The sequence below is a fragment of the Balearica regulorum genome, chromosome 16 (assembly GCF_011004875.1).
Source record: "Balearica regulorum gibbericeps isolate bBalReg1 chromosome 16, bBalReg1.pri, whole genome shotgun sequence".
Classification (NCBI taxonomy): Eukaryota; Metazoa; Chordata; class Aves; order Gruiformes; family Gruidae; genus Balearica; species Balearica regulorum.
In genome coordinates this window covers 6,294,492-6,312,092 of record NC_046199.1, presented here as the reverse complement: position 1 = coordinate 6,312,092, position 17,601 = coordinate 6,294,492, and the positions used below count along the sequence as shown (strand labels likewise).

Genomic DNA, 17,601 nt, shown 5'->3' with positions numbered 1-17,601 from the left:
GAAGATCAGCCTGGCATCTGGCAGCCAGGCAGTATGTTGCTCTCATGCAGCGTTTCGTTACTCAGCCCTGCTTCAGCAGCAGCTCCCAGTCATCTTTGGAACAAACCCAGTGCTCCAGCAAGCCAGGGCCCAGCAGAAACTCAAAACATACATATCACCCTACCTACTCCAGCCATTTGTACCAATTAATTATGCATCGAGCGCAGGTACACGCAGGCACACAAGCTGGCTATACGTGGAGCTACCCAGTTTGGGACCACGGCAGCAGTAACCACGGGCAGAACTGACGCGTACATCCTGACTGTGCCTCAAAATGTTTCCTATATCCCATGTTGCTGCCCAATATATCCATGTTGCCCCCAGATTGTGCGGAGCAGCAAAGAGCCACAGCTCCTGGTGAGCATCAAGGGAGTAGCGGGGAGGAAAAGCACCAGAGGTGCTGCGAAGGCAGGAGCCCTCCCAGATGGGCCACAGGGGAATAGCTGGGCATAGCCAAAACGTTCCCTGGTGGCACCTGGAAAGGCACCAGCAGTGGAAAACCCCGGAGAGGACTATTCCCCTTCGTATACGCCCTCGGCCAGAGCGCAAAGGGAATTAAGTAGGTTCTGGTTCCTCCTGGGTGCAGCCTTCAGAGGCTCAGCCCTCTGAAATTAACAGCTGCTATTTTCATCCTCCATCTCTAGCAGTCTGTTTCTCAGAACAAACCGTGTTATGTAATGAATATGTAATGAATACCATTACTATTAATTGCTTTAGCCGGTGTTACGAAGCTCCAGATTTCATCCCACATACAGCACTCATCCTGAAACACATCTGCTACAAGTTTTCTGAACAAAGCAGAATTATCTAAATCCTTTAAAGATGCCCACCCATTAACCTGGATTCAGGCAACAAAGCTCTGACCCATGGTGCTCTCAGAAACCCACTGCCTTTTTGAGTACCACCCCTGGAGAAGAAATGACTCACCTACTGAGTCTAGAGAGCTCAGGATCCCCAAATATTCAAGAACACAAGTCTTTCCCAACTACTTTGGAAATATGAGGTTACCTGTAAGAACCTGTCTAAAATAGGCAGAAACTTGTTTTTTCTGTAGCAAGCTGCTTGACCTAAAATACTTTTCTTTAGATCTTGGTGTGAACAGGCACTTTAAAAAAGAAAAAAATATCAGTAAGATACCAGAAATGCTTCCTATCCTACTTCTCAAATTATACCTATGCTGAAATTCAAAGACAAAACCTCTCCTTTACATACAACTGTAAAGTCCCTTTTCCTCTGGTATCATGAGGTTTCCAACTGGGTAAACGTGTTGGCCACAGGGCTCTGTACCAGCTGCTGTCCCCACATATGGTGCAGCGTGCGTATGCGTGTCCCTATGGGCTAAGAGGATAGAATGTGCATGTTCTGGGTTAACATTAACTACAGTTTGTATTGTTTGTGTGCCTAGAGCAATGTATGAAGCACATTGTATAAATCAGGAAGTTACACAAACGTAAAACATATTTTTAATGTGCTTTCAAAATCCAAACCTTCAGGCAAGAATAATAATATAGGCATCAATAAAAGCGAAGCCTCGTGAAACAGCCTTACCTACTTCCCAACCACTGCAGAGCAGTTCCCTTTGACGCACATTGCCAAGCCTTGCACAGCTCGCTGGATGCTCCGATGGGGTTTCCGGGTTCCTTTCGGAGAGCATCCTACAGCCTTGCGGGCAGACTTGATGGCCCGTTTAGTTTGTCTCGCATTCACCTCCACAAACAATCTCTTAGCCATCTACACCCATTGATGCCCATCCCTCCTTCCCGTGTGCACTCTCAGAACGCTCGTCCTTCTGCGCCTTTTAGGTTAGTCCTTACGAGAGCATTGGTAGGCAACCGCAGTCAAAGTGGCAAATGACATAAATGTAGGAAACAAATTAAAAATGTCCCGTTGCCCAACTATGCAACATTTGCTTTAAAAAAAAAATCTTATTTCCTCAATCTAATGAGACATGCCTGGAGACATTCATACTTAAAAGACTACGCATCCACATCTGGCAACAAACAAGAGGCTTGGGACAGAGCGAGGCTTTAGAGCAATCCAAGGTGCTTGTTGCTTTCTATAAGCCATCTCCTGATTCAGAGCTAATGACGTAGAGCAGAAGGGCCCAAAGACAAGGAAAGGCAGCACCGTGGAAGACGGGCAGTACCAGAGTACTGTACCGGAGACAATTCAGCTGGCACGGGACAAGTTCAGCTGTAGCACCACATGCATAGCTTTGTTCTGCTGGCTTTCTGTGAGTGGGTGGTTTTCCAGTATTCCTGATTGCTTTTACAGCTATGACACATGGATAATCTTATTAAATAAATATATATATATTGGAGAAACTCTGGAAAACAAGATGACAGGAATAGATGACAAGAATCCTTCATTCCTCCCTCCTTTTCCAGACAGAGATACACAGCAACTCCTGCATCTCACAAACCATCTCCCATTATTCCAGAGAAAGGTTTCTCCAGCCTTTTTCCCATCCAGTCTCTTTTTGCCAGAAGTTTCCCCTGAACAGATGGGGAATAACCTGTTTTGCCAAAAAGGCAAGCTCCCAAACCACTGTGGCCAGAGTCAAGACTGAAACAGGATAAGAGATCAGCATAAGCACCAGAGATGCCATCAGAAATGGGATATAGGTTCCTAAAAAACCTACCCACATAAACCCTTTAGCCAAACTTTACCTGTAGTCAGCATGTAACATAAATACAGTGTTTTAACCCCCTCAGTTGGGAGAGAAAGGCAGACCAGAAGCATCAAACCCGGAAAGGGTCAGCACAGAAAGGAAATAAATACCGACAAAGCTGCACTGGCTCGTCTGTGGATTGAAAACATTTCACAAGCACTAGTCACCTACTAGCAACCTTCTCTGGTCAGTGTGGAGCATCACATCGGGCTGCGCCTCCTGCCTTACCTGAAATCTCGTGCTTCAACACCTTTGCAAATGAAGAAGGTAAATGATACGCATCTATGTGGGTGCTGCCTGGCAAAACCATTTGTCTTAATTTAACTGTTAGCGGTATCTGGAATGAGTAAGAGTAGTATCAACATTTTCTGCAGCGTCACCAGATTTATTCCCTGCACCTTTTGCAATTAAGCAGTAAACGACAAAGGTTAAGCAGCCAGTCAAGCCTGTAGTGCAATACACAGCTGAAGAGCAGATTCTGCTTCAGAATGACCTTGCGAACAAGAAATATTTTGCTCAAAAATCCAGGATGAAGATACATGGCATCTCGCAGAAGCCAAGAACCAGAAGGGACCAGCAGACGCTTTGCCCAGTACAGGCATTCAGATTTTGCTCTCTTCAGCCAAACAATTTACGTTTGGCTAAAGAATATCTTCTAAAGAGCTATCCACTCTCGATTTGAAGATAGCAAGAAACGAAGAATCTGCCATTTGCCCGTGCAGTTTATTTTACTACCTGACATTTAGAGATGTGACAAACTGAAACCAGACAAACTTTCACCCATCAGATTTTTTTATGCCCTTCACCACCACGAGGGCTGCTTTGTGTTCTTGCTGTAAAGGCTCTTCTGCAGCGTAATCAAGTCATCTCTCAATCTTTTTTGACAAGTTAGACTGAGCTCTTTATGTTTCTCATGCTCTGGCATTTTTTTCCTCCTGCCCTTGAATCTTTTTAATGACCTCCCCAGGTTTTAAATGCCCTTGTGAGAACATGCACAGCAGAACTGGAGACTGCATTTTAGTGCAAAAACATGCATGGAGGTAAAAAATCAGTTTGTACTCTCATCTTCACTGCTTCTGCTTGCATCTCCCAAGACCACAGTAAACTCTTGCTATAGCACCATACCTCGCCCGGACCAGCCTGTCCTGCTGGTATGACCTTGTAGAACATTATATTAAAAAAAAATTTAAGAAAACGTGTTTTATTTGAGGAGAGCAAGCAAAAAGTCCAGACAGCTCTATACAACTCACTCATCCTCAGTACTATTTACTATCCTTCTAACGTGCATATCGCCTGTGAATTTAGTGTGGTTTAAACTCATGCTTGCTCCAAATCAAATGAAAAAGCTGAACAGCACCAGGCCTTCAAAAGAGCCTCCTGCCTTTGCAGCTTTTCTTTAACAATGGCTTTTTGAAATGTGAAGTTTTTAATCTATTTATCACTATCACATTTTTTAGGGTCATATTGTTCTAGGACAAAACCCTTACATACTTAACACATTTACCCAGATACCTGCTTCAACTAAAACTCGGGAGAAAAGACATGTCCGACAAGACCCATTTTCCCTAAATCCTTCTTGACTGGCATTAATTATATTCCATCATTTTTTTCTTTATTAATTGGATCTCATTACCATGTTTCCCCTAATTCTGTCTAGTAATGATATCAGACCGACTAACCAAGAGTTCCCTCCAGACAAGCCAGGAACGGATGAAGAGGAGTAAGGTGACCACGCAGGTGCCCTGCACAGCACAGAGCATCCTTTGGAGAGTTCCCTTCCTTAAGTGTATTTTCAGCTGTCAACTGCATCAAGAGGCAGCTCTTCTCAAGGATGATGCCACTCCTGTGGCAGAACTGACCACCACTAAGAATTATATTTGCCTTAAACCTTGGGGGTGGGAAAAATAAGAGCAGCATCATCCCCTTCTCTCCCCCAAGGAAACGGTCACCATCTCTCATATCCTCTTCCATGTCAGTCTAGTGCACGACTCTTTGAAGCCCTTCCTCTCTGCTACTGACAGCTTTCTCCATGCTCAGAAGCCATCAAGTCTTGAAAAATCTGTGTGAGTTCTGCAATAACTTATCACAAGTTCATGATTATATAATTGTTACTCCTACGCAGAATTACTCTACGATACATGTTTATTGAGTTGATGTTTCTGAGGGATGGAGTGTGCCCCTTTCAGTTATCCTTACGTTACCTCCTCTCTTGTCACTTCTTTTTACCCCACCTAGGTACTTGGTATATTCCTTCTCTTTTCCTTTTTGTTTTCAGTTTTCTCCTCCATGTTCACTCAGTTTGCTGGATGCTACCAACACAAAAAGAAACCAGCGTGATGCATGTGCTATGGACCTTCCAACACTTTAGAATTAATTGGTATTGATTTAACCCTGAGATTAGGAATTGACTGAATTTCAACTCGATGAGCTTTGATCCTAAATTAACCAACTTCTTCCGAGCACAGAACATGTTGGTACCCAAAGCACATGGCCACGCAGCACCAACACAGGCCACGCAATACACACCAAGGGTCCAGCAAAACAGCCTGGTTAGCTTTTTTTTCCTTCCCAAACTTCACCTTGAGGTGCACGGTGAAAAGAAAGGGAAATCAGTTGGACGCTTGCTTTCAGGTTGCATTTATTCCCACTGCAAAGCTCTGGATAAAATAACATTTTTTGTTTTCCAGGAAAGACTAGTCCCCAAGCAAAGAGACTGCATTTCTATTGCTTTTCTTACCCAAGCCAAGCAGCATCCATCGATTTGCATCCATACATGCTGCAGGGTATCGACCTGGGCACACTCTGCTCTCTGGCTTCACACCTGGGTTCCTCAGCAAGTGAATTATCGCTTTGCTCCAAAATGAGGCCCAGGTACAAACCAGCCCTTAGGAAGCATGGAGAATTGACAACCCCAGCGGGGAAGCAGAGAAAAACCCATCTGACAGAGTCGATGCACCCTTCGGAGCATGTTGCAGGTTATGGAGAAGCAGAGATGAGCTGAGATGAGGGGGGTGAACGTCTGCGACAGCAGAGTGCATCTGCAGTCAGCATTCGGGGTGCCAGGGGCGCGTGGCCGGGTGGGACAGGACCTGACTGCCTGCAAAGGAGATACGCCCAGAGCTATGCAGCAGTTTACACCAAATCTGCCTGCTCTATCCTTGGCTCAAACGTGGTCTGGCAAGACCTTTCTTTTCCCACAGCCACCAACTTCACTCTTAAAGTGAAAACCAAAGAGTTGAGTCTTGCTCTCTTCTCTGTGAAGATCTGCCCCAGGGAAAAGATGATGCATGCCAGTTTGGGGCTGAAAATGAAGAAGGGGAAACACCAAGCACCCATCTGGATATTAGCACCTGCTGAGATTAGAAGAAGGTCCCCAAGTCCAACAACTGGTCTTTGACACATCTGTGGGTGAAAAAGAGCAGTGGGAGTCTCAGCTCAGCACCCTGTGAGACTGCTGAAGCGCTGACCATTTTACCTACTTCTTATTTTCAAATACTCTGGGAAAAGAGCCAACACGTTAGCTTCTCTGCTTCAAACTTTGTCACTGCATTGTTGTTCCTAATGGGTTTAAAAATAAAAAATTGTTTTCTGTTTAGTCAGATGCTGAATCCCTACAGACATGTGTTAAGATTCGTGTGCCATGAATCAATTCTGAGATGAATAAAAGAATTCCATTGTTCGGCTTCAAAGGGAAAAAAGAAAAGTCTTCCCACAGCCTTGCGTGAATATCCAACACCTGCGACAGCCTGGCACACGCTGAGCAGAGCGGCTGTCGGGGTGGGCATCGCAGGCCCTTTTACATCGGTATCTGTGTTTGGAGCAAACCACACTGCTCTCCTAAGGGCATGCTACTGCTGAGTTTAAAAAATAAATAAATACTGGATTGTCATTTCAGAATGCAGTTTAATGAGATGAACTCAATCTCATCATGCCTGGCAAGCTCTGACACCCCGCCAAGTATTCCCAACATCAACATCCTAATGGAGTGTGAATTATGAGCACCTAAAGAGAGGCAGTTTGTACTGTGCTCCAGAACACGCCAGACTATCATTGCTGCCTGAATAATCCACCAGAAATGACAGAAAATGGCTGGGGATAAGCAGGGGCACTAATCAGGCTGTTTGCTTCACTCCCCCGTCCTAGTTTGAGACACTAATAAAATCACACCCTTCCTTTCCAAATTAAGCAGAAAATCTTCTATGAGATGGAGAAAAAAAAATAATTCACCATGTTAATTCCTAATCTGTGCAGATTAAGTACATCCACAGGGTTGGCAAAGGTCAGTCAACTCTTCTTGTGAGAGCCAGAAAATAGTAACATTAGCAACTATTTGTATTGCTGTGAGCGCTACAGACCCCAGAACACGGGACCAGGACACCCTACCTGCAGGGGCAGCCCCTGGGGACACCAGCGAGACATGTCCCCCTATCTCCCACCTGTAGCACAATCACCAACACATCTCACCGCTCTTGGGCCACAATGGTATTCTAGCACACACACAAAAAAAAAGCTTTCTCTCATCCTAACGTTCAACCCTGCCTTTCCTCGCCCACACCGACAGGCAGCAGTCGCACCCGTGCCCAGATGCAGGCACGTCAAACCACCTCCCCCCTGAAACCATAATTTTTTCTTCTTCCTCCTCACCGTTAAAAGAGGACCAGAAACCATTCACAGGGTTATTTTTATTACATAGGCCCCTGGCCTCGGAGACTGCCTTCCCTCCCTTACCTGCCACGCTTGAGATGGACACCAGAAAACTTCCTCTGGCCTGCAGACGGGTGACTCATGACTTGGCCGTGCGTGGCACGGGAGCTCTGCGAGGCTTCATAAAGCAACAGCCCTATTTTTAAAGCCTAACAGTAGCTTAATTTAGGTAGGCTGAAGCTAACCTCCTTCCTCTTCCTTCCTATATATGCAAAATGGGAGCACAGATCTGCACAGCCTGTCCTCCCCTCCCAGCCCAGTGAGACAACCCTGGCAGAAGAGCATCTCGCCCTCCACACCTCTCCCACCCCACCGGCGCGGGCAGGGGAAGCACCAAACCCCACACATCGGCTTTTAGGTTTGCCTGTAGTTCCTAACATCCCCCCAACCCAGCCCAGATCCCCAACTCTTCAGCCACTTTAAAGCAGCAAGCGCTTTCTCCTCCAAGCCGGTTCGAGCTGCGGTTTGATTTAAATTCGGCTCTGTCTGTAGTTAAGAAGGTCTCCACCCCCAGTAAGAGGTTATCACCTCTTCTAGGCTGGGTACAGCACTGGTAAAGCATTGGGTTTGCTTCCTATCTTCATGAGATCCATTTTCATATTTTCAACTAGGGAAGTGTGATACTTTTTTTTTTATCTGCTCCTTTTGAGGTTAAAAAACAAATAGTTCCCATGATACTATTTTTAATTTTGACCTTTTTGATAATTCATCTATATAAAAAAAAATTAAATGGCCAAAATTTTCATGTAAAAATGTCTAAAGAAAAAGTTCTGCAACTAATATGTAGCCAGGAAAATTACTCTGAGATGTTTCCCTTTCACTGACGGAAGACAGAAAGCTAAGGAACCAAAAGGTAAACGCAAATATTCCACTGTCAATGACTTTCAAACAGATTTTTTTACTACCATAAAAAATTGTTTAGCTTTTCCCCATAAAAATGTTGCAGTACCATAACACTAACAAAAACGTTCGTTTCTTTCAAAGTATTTCATGGGAACTACTTTGCAGCTAGATCCAACTCTGCAGAATTCTTTCCATGTCTCTATTTTCTTTGTAGCAGCAGGATCCAAATAGCTTCATCTGATGGCTGCTCCCACATTTTTATTTTTCTAAGAAAATGGAAGACGCTGCCCCCTTCTCTTCCCCCAATCTGCCACGCTTTGCAGGCAAGAGTCTGATGAAATGAAATGTCCATATGCATACAGAAAATTAACTGCTGTAATATTTCTTCAGCAGCCTAGCAATGAAACCCGAATACCGCCCCGTCCGCAAGCCCAGGTCCGTGGGGACAGCCAAGCCCGGGACTGCTGATGCTGCACGTCTGGGACAGACACGTCCCGGGCCTTTCTTCAGCTTCTGCTTCTTTTGTGCTTGGCCAAGGGCTGATGACTTTAAAAAAAAAAATCTTACTATGATATTTATCATGCAATAAACCACATGTATAAATACACACACACATTCTGATTGCACAGCAGTGAGGCGATCCAATCTTTCCACTTCTTGGATTTGTGGTTTAAGGCTCACTAAGAGTTTAACTGCCCCTCTTTGGCGTTTGCCCACCTGGGGGGCCCCGGGGCTCCGCTCTCCGAGTAAATGCCAAGTCAAGGGAAGTTTAGGTGATGGGCTCAGAGAACAGGTACATTTGGCACAGCCACAGGCAATTAATAACAATAACTGATTTTCTTTAAACTACTACGTTGTAATATTTATTCCCTAGAAAGCTGGGGGAAATGTCAGACATAGTACCAACCACCAGAAGTGCTTTAAGACAAAAAGTTCAAAACTCTTAAAATGTTGCCAACTAAGAAGATGTGGGCATCAGGAAAATGTGAAAAGCCGAAAAGTGGGTGGCCAGTTTGTCTGCCAGGGCCGTCCCGGGGCTTTCTTCCTGTTATCTCACGAGGACCAGATGTGGAGCCCATCTATGTCCCTGTGGCTGGAAGTCCTCCAGCTGACCAACTTAAGTTACGAAGGCCAGGAAAGGATTTCTTCGTAATTACAAGTGAGGTAAAGCAGAGCACTGTCCTAATTCTGCCGTCCATCTCACACTATTAATAACTCTGAGGATGCTGCTTAAGTCCAGGATCTGAAATATGAATGAGCCTGAGCTGCAGAAAACCTCTTGATTTAGAGGATCACAAAAATGAGGTGACTTCACCAGAATAAAGCAGCTAGAAAGCGTCATTGTAGGAGAAGGATGGCATGAGATGAAAGAGCTGCCCTGCCTCCGCTTCGCTAAGCCAGGAAGCTTTGCACGAGGCTGTCCTGCCCTTCCTGAGCCTGCTGGCTAACGATACCTCCTGAAAGGGCCCTGCGTCCCGCTCTCGCTCCATAACTCCTGGGAAGAAAGAAATGGGTAAAATAACTTAAGCAGCCTGTTTGCAAGCTGTGTTTTACCGTCGTAGATGAGGACTGAGGTCACGAGCCTCCTGAAGCAACCGAAGTTTCTCAGAGAAGCTAACACACCTTTCCATCCAGGGGATTTATAATACTTGGCTCTATGGGTTTGCTTTCACTCAGAACGTTACTTTTAAGCTGAGATTATATATCAAACCTTTTCTCCTGGGACCACTAATTTGGGTCTTTCTACCCAGAGCCATCATAGGGTCCTTCTGTCTTCCACCTCTCCACCAAATTTGGCTAAAACTGGAAAGTACACACTACGTTTATGGGAATGATGGAGAGAGGGGAGAGGGTGAGGACAGGGCTCTGGCTTATGCATTGAAGAAATAATTGCCTCCCTCAAATTCACAGCTAGAGCAGGTGAAGTTTAGTTTTGGTACAGACAAAATATAGGGGCAAAGAGCTGACAAGACCAGATTTATTAACAAGATTTTTTCCTTCTCTTCTGACCCACTGATGCTCTTTTAGTAGTGAACCACTCTGTCAGGACCATGTGTGTGTGAACACAAAGAGTGAGCAACAGCCTTGGCACAGTGAATGACTCATGCAACCTTTTGTGCGTTTGTTATAAACACAATTAAAAACACAGCCACGTTTCTTTAACAGGCATGAAGCCACAGAACCCTGGAGTCATTCATAAACTAGAATCATGGTGCAGAATCGCGCTTAGAATAGCATTTGATTTGTGTTTAGCTTGGGTTGTAATTACTTCATATTTTCCTTAAGGAAATGAATGATCAAATTCACAAGGAGTTGACTTTAATTATACACACTGCTTAATAACTTGCGTCCATTTGGAAGCAATTATTTGATCCACTGTGGAAGCAGAGAGGGGGAGATGATGGTCTGCTTTCCAGAGAAGTTGAACAATTCCAGGCAGTCAGCTTCCAATTCCAGGCAATTTCACCAGATGATACAACTATCTGTGTCAGGCTTCACCAAAGGTACTTTCATGTAATACCTGCAACAAATGCTAAGGGAAGCAAGCAAGCCAGCACATTTTTCCCCTCTAATTCTACACACAGCTTTGACTCCCGCAGAGACATCCTTTGACAGGTCCATGGCCGCACAGCACCCATTCTGCCAGGGAACTACTGCATCCTACCATAGCTGCACTAAAAGTAACCATTTTCTTCCCAAGTGGTACAAAGAACAGCGTGAAAATCTCCTCTTGCAGCACGCCTGCGATGCCAAAGCGGCGAGCATGGAGGGTGGCTGTGTTTCCCCAAAGCCTGGGGAAGAGCCCAGCACTTTCTGGCAGGCGGAGAGAGGCTCTGGCACAGCAAAAGCCCAACTTGCTCCCCGGCTCTTCCAACCCACGAACGAGAGCTCTGCACTTGCAAATGGATCTACTGTGCTCATACCGGTTCTCTCGTACAGATCCCTTGTCAGGATCTGGGATCACTTTAATACAGCCCAAGTGCCTGGTTCTGCCTGGCTGCAGTGAAAGGAGAGCACTGTGCCCTTCACGACCCTGATAATTTGGCTGCAGGCATCTCTGGACAGCTGGAAAAGAAGGTCAGGTGTCGATGCTTAGAAGCAGGACAGGACCAGCCATCACGTTGCAGCAGTATATAAAGTGATTCATAGTGACTAAGAAATCAAGGTGGTCAAAACCATAGAATCACAGAATGGTTTGGAACTAGCCCATCTAGTTCCAACCCCCTGCCATGGGCAGGGACACCCTCCACTAGACCAGGTTGCCCAAAGCCCCATCCAACCTGACCATGAACACTTCCAGGGATGGGGCATCCACAACCTCTCTGGGCAACCTGTACCAGGGCCTCACCACTCTAACAGTAAAGAATTTCTTTCTAACATCTAATCTAAATCTACCCTCCTTCAGCTTCAACCCATTCCCCCTTGTCCTGTCACTGCACTCCCTGATAAACAGTCCCCCTCCATCTTTCCTGTAGGCCCCCTTCAGGTACTGGTAAGCCGCAATTAGATCTCCCTGGAGCCACCTTTTCTCCAGGCTGAACAACCCCAACTCCCTCAGCCTGTCCTCATAAGAGAGGTGCTCCATCCCTCTGATCAGCTTCATGGCCTCCTCTGGACGCTGGGTTTCATCTCATAGCAAAACATACATCATGGGTATCGTCAGCTGGTGACAAGTCAAACCGTTAAACACAGAAAACACCATCCAATACCAAAAAGAGAGGTGCTGAAATTTAACTAGCAGCCTCCTAACAAAAAACCAAACAAACAAACTCATTCAAGCAAAATTTTCACAGCCTAAACCCTGAAGAGATGCATGCAGACTCTCATCTGAGCAATAAACTCTCCCACAGTCGAACACGGCAGACACATAACTGCCTCCTCCATCTGTCTTCTGCATGCACAAATGCAGCACTCCAATATGAAAACACACCCCAAATTATTCGAAGTCCATTGGGAAATTCAGTTCACCATTTGTCCAAGCAGAGTATTGAGCTTCCAACAGAGGAAAAAAAGCCCTTTGGCCAGAGCTGGAAAATAGACACGTCTTCATCTCTGCTGAAAGATACTGGAGAACATGGGAAACCAACCAAAATATCATGCCTGCCTGAAGATTACCAAGGATTAGAGAAAAAAAAGCCATCAATGGAGTGGATTAACATGTTTTAGGAAAAATACCAAGATCTAGTTCTCTCAATTACCAACCATTAGATGCAGGAAGAATGGGTCCTTGGTCAAGAAGAGACACCCTATGGTGCTCAATATTGTATTAAATGGAATTTGTGTTAATCACTCAGTGTAAGATGGCCACGCACCAGCACAGCTTCATGAGAAGCGGATGGCTGCTTGGAACATGGCTACCCCGTGACAAATACGTGGCAGCAAGTTCACCAAAATCCCAGGATTTGTGCCAAATATTTCTAAATAAATTTTGTAGAAGGAGCAGAGATGAACAAAACACTTTAGAGCATCTTGGTGATTTCTCTGCCAGGGGAGCAGAAAAGAGAGCTGATGAAGAAGAAATGTAAAAAGTACACACTTGTGATACAGCCAATGTTGGTCTTGCACACCACACTACCAGTTCAGGAAGATCAAAGAGCAGTACGTATCTTTATTTAGGAGTAAAAAAATAGTTTTAATGTAACTAACAAAAAAATGTTTGATGGGACCCTCTTTACAAAATGTGCAGGCAACCACCTACCAACAGGAATGAAACAAGGTCAGAAGAGGACACTGTGCATTAACCTTATGAAGCACCTGCATCTGCATAACTTGCTTCCTTCTTACACTTGCAGGTAACTTTTACATTTCTGTTCTCATACTTAAAAGATCGGGCTGACATAAGGAGGCCCTGGGATTTCTCGGCAAGGCCAGAGAAGTTCATTTCAGATGCAGCACAACGCCCTTCCATCACCGACCGCACTCCGAGCACTCCGTTTCACTCCGCTGTGTACAATGACTGCGCCAGTGACCTGCGTGCGTACAGCCCTCTACCTCACCTTACGGCTACGACATGGAGTTGTGCCCTCGGGCTCCAAGCTGCACATTCATTTCAACACGGACACAACCGTAAGGAGGTAGGACGCATAATTTTGAAAGCAAACTTCAGAGAGAGACCCTCTGTCCCAACCCATTCACAGTCCCCCATCATGAATCCAAATTACAAAGCAAGCTCAGGAGTGAAATAACGTCCTTTCCTCCTCCTGCCTGCGGAGCCACGAGTTCAGGGCTCCGTTTCCCTGGCAACAAAAAAGAGCATCACAACAGCCTCCTTGCTAGCAAATGGCATACGAAAAATGTGTCAATTTTTTCTCACTGGTATCTTTTATCACTAGGGAATAAGCCTGAACTTGGAACTCACCACTCAGCAAAGATGGAAATAGATATCCATTATTGCTATTTAAAATGTAAGTATCTTTGGAGCCTTTAAGCTTGTCCAGAGATAGGTAGCGAGTAAGGGATTTTAATTTATTAAGTTAAAAAAAAAACAACTTGCTGAAGTTCACCTTTAAAGACAAATTATAGAACTTAATGAGTTTGGGGGGAAAAAAATGCAGCTCATAAACTTAACATCTGTATTTGAGATTCTGTTAATATTCACTTTTGAAAAGCATTAGAAATGAAGATTACAAATTTAATAATGTAACACATAGGAGGAATTATCCTCCTCCCCATATAAAAAGGCAATTTGCTCTTGCCTATAAATTGACTTTCTATTACTGTCATTAAATCAGCATAATGTGCTAAAATTAGGGTCTGCCCCACCACAGCTCTGTGGCAACCCACAGCCAAGAACTCATCATGCCAACAGTCAAGAAGACATCCTAACGAGGTGAGGGGGGCAGCAGACACTGCTCCCTGCCAAGGACAGGGTATCTCCTTGCTGCAGGACGTTGTGGAGCTGCTGGACACTAACAAGGGTTCAAAAAGCAACTGGACAAAATTAATAAGGAAAAAGAGTCAGGAGCAGAGGAAGTCCCTAAGCCATGAGTCAGCGGAGGCTGGGCCAGCATCCTGAAGAAGCATCCCAATAAATCTGGGCAGCTACCACTCACTGGGTTATGAGGTGGGCGCTCATAAAAGAGGCTGAAGTCAGGGCTGGCAGAAGTGGGGCTCTCTAGGAAGAAGCCATGTTTCTGCTTTCAGGTGTCACCATCTCCCACTTAGCTGTGCATTACACAGGGATGGTGTTACATCTGTACTGCTGGTGATCAGGTCAGGCTGATGCCTTGTCCCAGCACCCATCTCTCTCATGGGTTTTCTCCATGGTGTTGGACTCTCTTACCATCTCCTTGACTTTCTCCAGACACCTTTGCAGACAGGAAAACCTCTTACTCCTTCCATTTTGCACAACACAGAGAAGCGAGATCGCAGTCCTCAGACTGCAGTAGTCCCTCATTCACTTCCTAAGCTGCTTCCAAGTTTCCCTCCTCTGTAGCTTGTGCAATAGGTTTCCTGGATGTCCCGCATGGTCTCCCTGCTCTATCTGTGCCCAGCCCACCAGGACAGGCCCTTTCCCATGCATAGAGCATCTGCTCCTTCCCTCTCACTCTGGATGCTCCAGTCTGACTCCACATGTGCTTGGACCATCATGGATGATGCTGCAAGGCCCACATGAGAACTTACCTAGCAGCACCAGCATTAAAACCTATGTTCAGTGGTCTCCTCAAACGGGCAACCTCACAGAAACAGCTCCATTCAAAGAACACTAAAATTGTACTGTAAGGTCTTTACTGTCTCATGTCCCACAGCTCTTCCTCTATCTCCAAGTTACTGATGGTTTATGACATATTTCAATAATAAAAGAAATCTCTTTGGCACTTGTCAGCATTGGCACCATTCCTACCTTTCAGCAGTAACGTACCCATGCAGCTGCACATTAATTCTCTCATTTGTCTTTTTTTTTTAAACCTGTTTCACCCATACTTCAAGCAGCAGGCAGCTAGAAGACTTACATCTTGGTTACTTCTAAAACAAATCTGAGCAACTAGCACCGGGGAATGAGTTTATGGCATCCACTGATGGTTCTTGCCCTTCCTTTCCTCATTAACTGTCCTGAGTTTTAAAAGAAAAGCTGGTACTTGTTCAAGATTACCAGAGAGTAACATTGGTCAGTGCACCCAGTAGGCGCTCTGTTCCTGAGCAAGCAGGCTGGCATGCCAGCCCAGCCCAGCCCCTTCAACCACTAATGGGCGGCTTTGATGAGATGTGCCCTTCACTCCACGCCAGGTTGCTTCTCAGACTGCTGGATGACTCTCACTAAGTGCAGTCATCAGTATTTGCTTGAAAACTTCCCATTTACCCAAATATTCATTTGAAGAAGCTTAATGGTTGGAAATGAACATGAAGGGGACTTGTGATAACCAAAGCAAAGCCATTTGCGAGTCTGACACATGCACAGAAAGCACTTTGCAGTCTCCACCAAACCTGGCTTTAGTCTCCCTGCTGAAGCAATTTCTAGGTTGTAACACGTACAGATGTTTGGAGGTCTGTGCTTTGTCCTTGGCCTAATTTGGAGAAAGATGTTAAGTTTTGCTTCGGTTCCAACTGCACATTTCAATCAGAGTAAACCATAAGGCCACACTTGATTTTTAAGTTACTACTAAATTTTAGTCCTCTGGATCCATGAATGACTAGTACATCCCTCTGGTATCCTGTAAGCCATACTCCTGCTCAAAGCATCCTCCTGTTGTACCCATTCTCCTTAGAAATTTCACTTCACTGAGCATGACTTGGCTCTTCTGAATGTTACACAACATGTCTTTTGCCATGGATTTTCTGCTACAGATATGTGACTTTTCCCCTTGTATTTTCCTGTTGTATAAAACAGCTTTCCCTTTCAACAGTCCCCCCCTCCTTTGCACAGCTGCTTAATGAATTCAAAGTGTGACATTTTGTTTTCCACAGTGAGGTATACGAGAAGCTGCAAACCATCACTGTGAGATGAACTAGAAAACACAGAAGGCAGCAAGCCCTTCCCACCAGTCAGCCACAGCACTCTCAACAGCACCCACTATACATTGCAAGACTCAATGTGTACTCAACTAATCAACAAACTTCACTAAACAAATCAAAATGTCAACTTTGGGAAGTATATACAAGCTTCTATACACAATGCAGTTTCACAAGTCCCAAAGAGATTCTCTCGGTTTTGATACTCGATGTGCTATCCCTATCTGGTCGCTTGGATGCTTTGCTCACACAAGACTTCCCAGATCCATGAGGATTTAAAGCCTAGAAAGACTTTGCAGAGCACTGCACAAATTTCTCTGATGTCGCCCACACAGGAGGCTACAAATTGGCACCAGTAGTCGTCAACATTTTGTTTTGATCTTCTGGCAAACAAATCCACCCTCTGAAATGTTTGCAGGATGCAGAGATAAAAAGCCATAATGAATAAAGACCAAAGAAGTTTGAAGGGTTTATTTTTACCAAGTAATCAATACCTTCTGGCAGTCTTCCTCCAGCTCTAATAATACCAGTGAGGACAATAACCCTTGGCAGGTTTTGTACGCTGCTCTACAAACATTATCTAATTAACCATCACAATCCACTTCTGAAAAAAAGAAAGCATGATCTGAAGTTCTTCTACAGCAAGAGAGAGGATGAGTGTTGGGAAGGGACACTAACAGACAAAACAAGGTTAGACTGTTAAGAGTTTAGGAGCACCAGTTCTTGCATGCCCAATCTACTAACCACGCCATCCCTCTGGGACCAGCGACAGGGAAATGGCGTATTGTTCACACAGTACGTGCTCACGTTTGCAATCTGAGCTTAGCGCAACCCTTTGTTTCACTTTGCTGTGATAAAGCATGAGGACAGCTGTCCGAGCCAACTCATTAATAAATCAAATGACAATAAAGCAGTTGGAGGGAGATGAATTATTGAACTCAAAGCAATTTAGCACTCAAGAGACAAAACTAAACTCTATAAGCTGGGAGCTGCTGAACATGGAGCCTGATTTCCCTCAGAACAGTTTTACTCACACGCTGTAGACTGCCAGTCCCAAAGAGGAAACACCATCTCATCTCTTCATTAAACCACAGCAAGCAACGGCAGCGATCTTCTCAATGAAGTACTATCCTTTTGCAAGGACTATGGATACTTTTATACAACCATTTCCCCATCTTCACTCCACTGGAGCCGAGAGGTGGCTCCATCCCTGAAGCACTAAGCAGCAGGCCATGCTGGGCTAGCATCAAGTGGCTGCGGAGCTGTATCACCCCGTTCTTGCAGAGGTAGTGGTGTCATTGCCCGGCACCCAACCACAGCAGGGCATTTGTGGCGCTTCTCTGCTTTCCAAGTGTAGCCTTAACACCTGGTTTCAGCTCAGGAGGTTGGAGCTC

The 17,601-nt window shown here is 45.1% G+C and overlaps 1 protein-coding gene across 2 annotated transcripts in view; it reads right to left on the bottom strand.

The window, feature by feature from the left end:
- The window catches only part of RIMS4 (regulating synaptic membrane exocytosis 4), a 56,944-nt gene that overhangs the window by 19,989 nt on the left and 19,354 nt on the right, over positions 1-17,601 (bottom strand). The gene's annotated exons all lie outside the window — the stretch shown is intronic.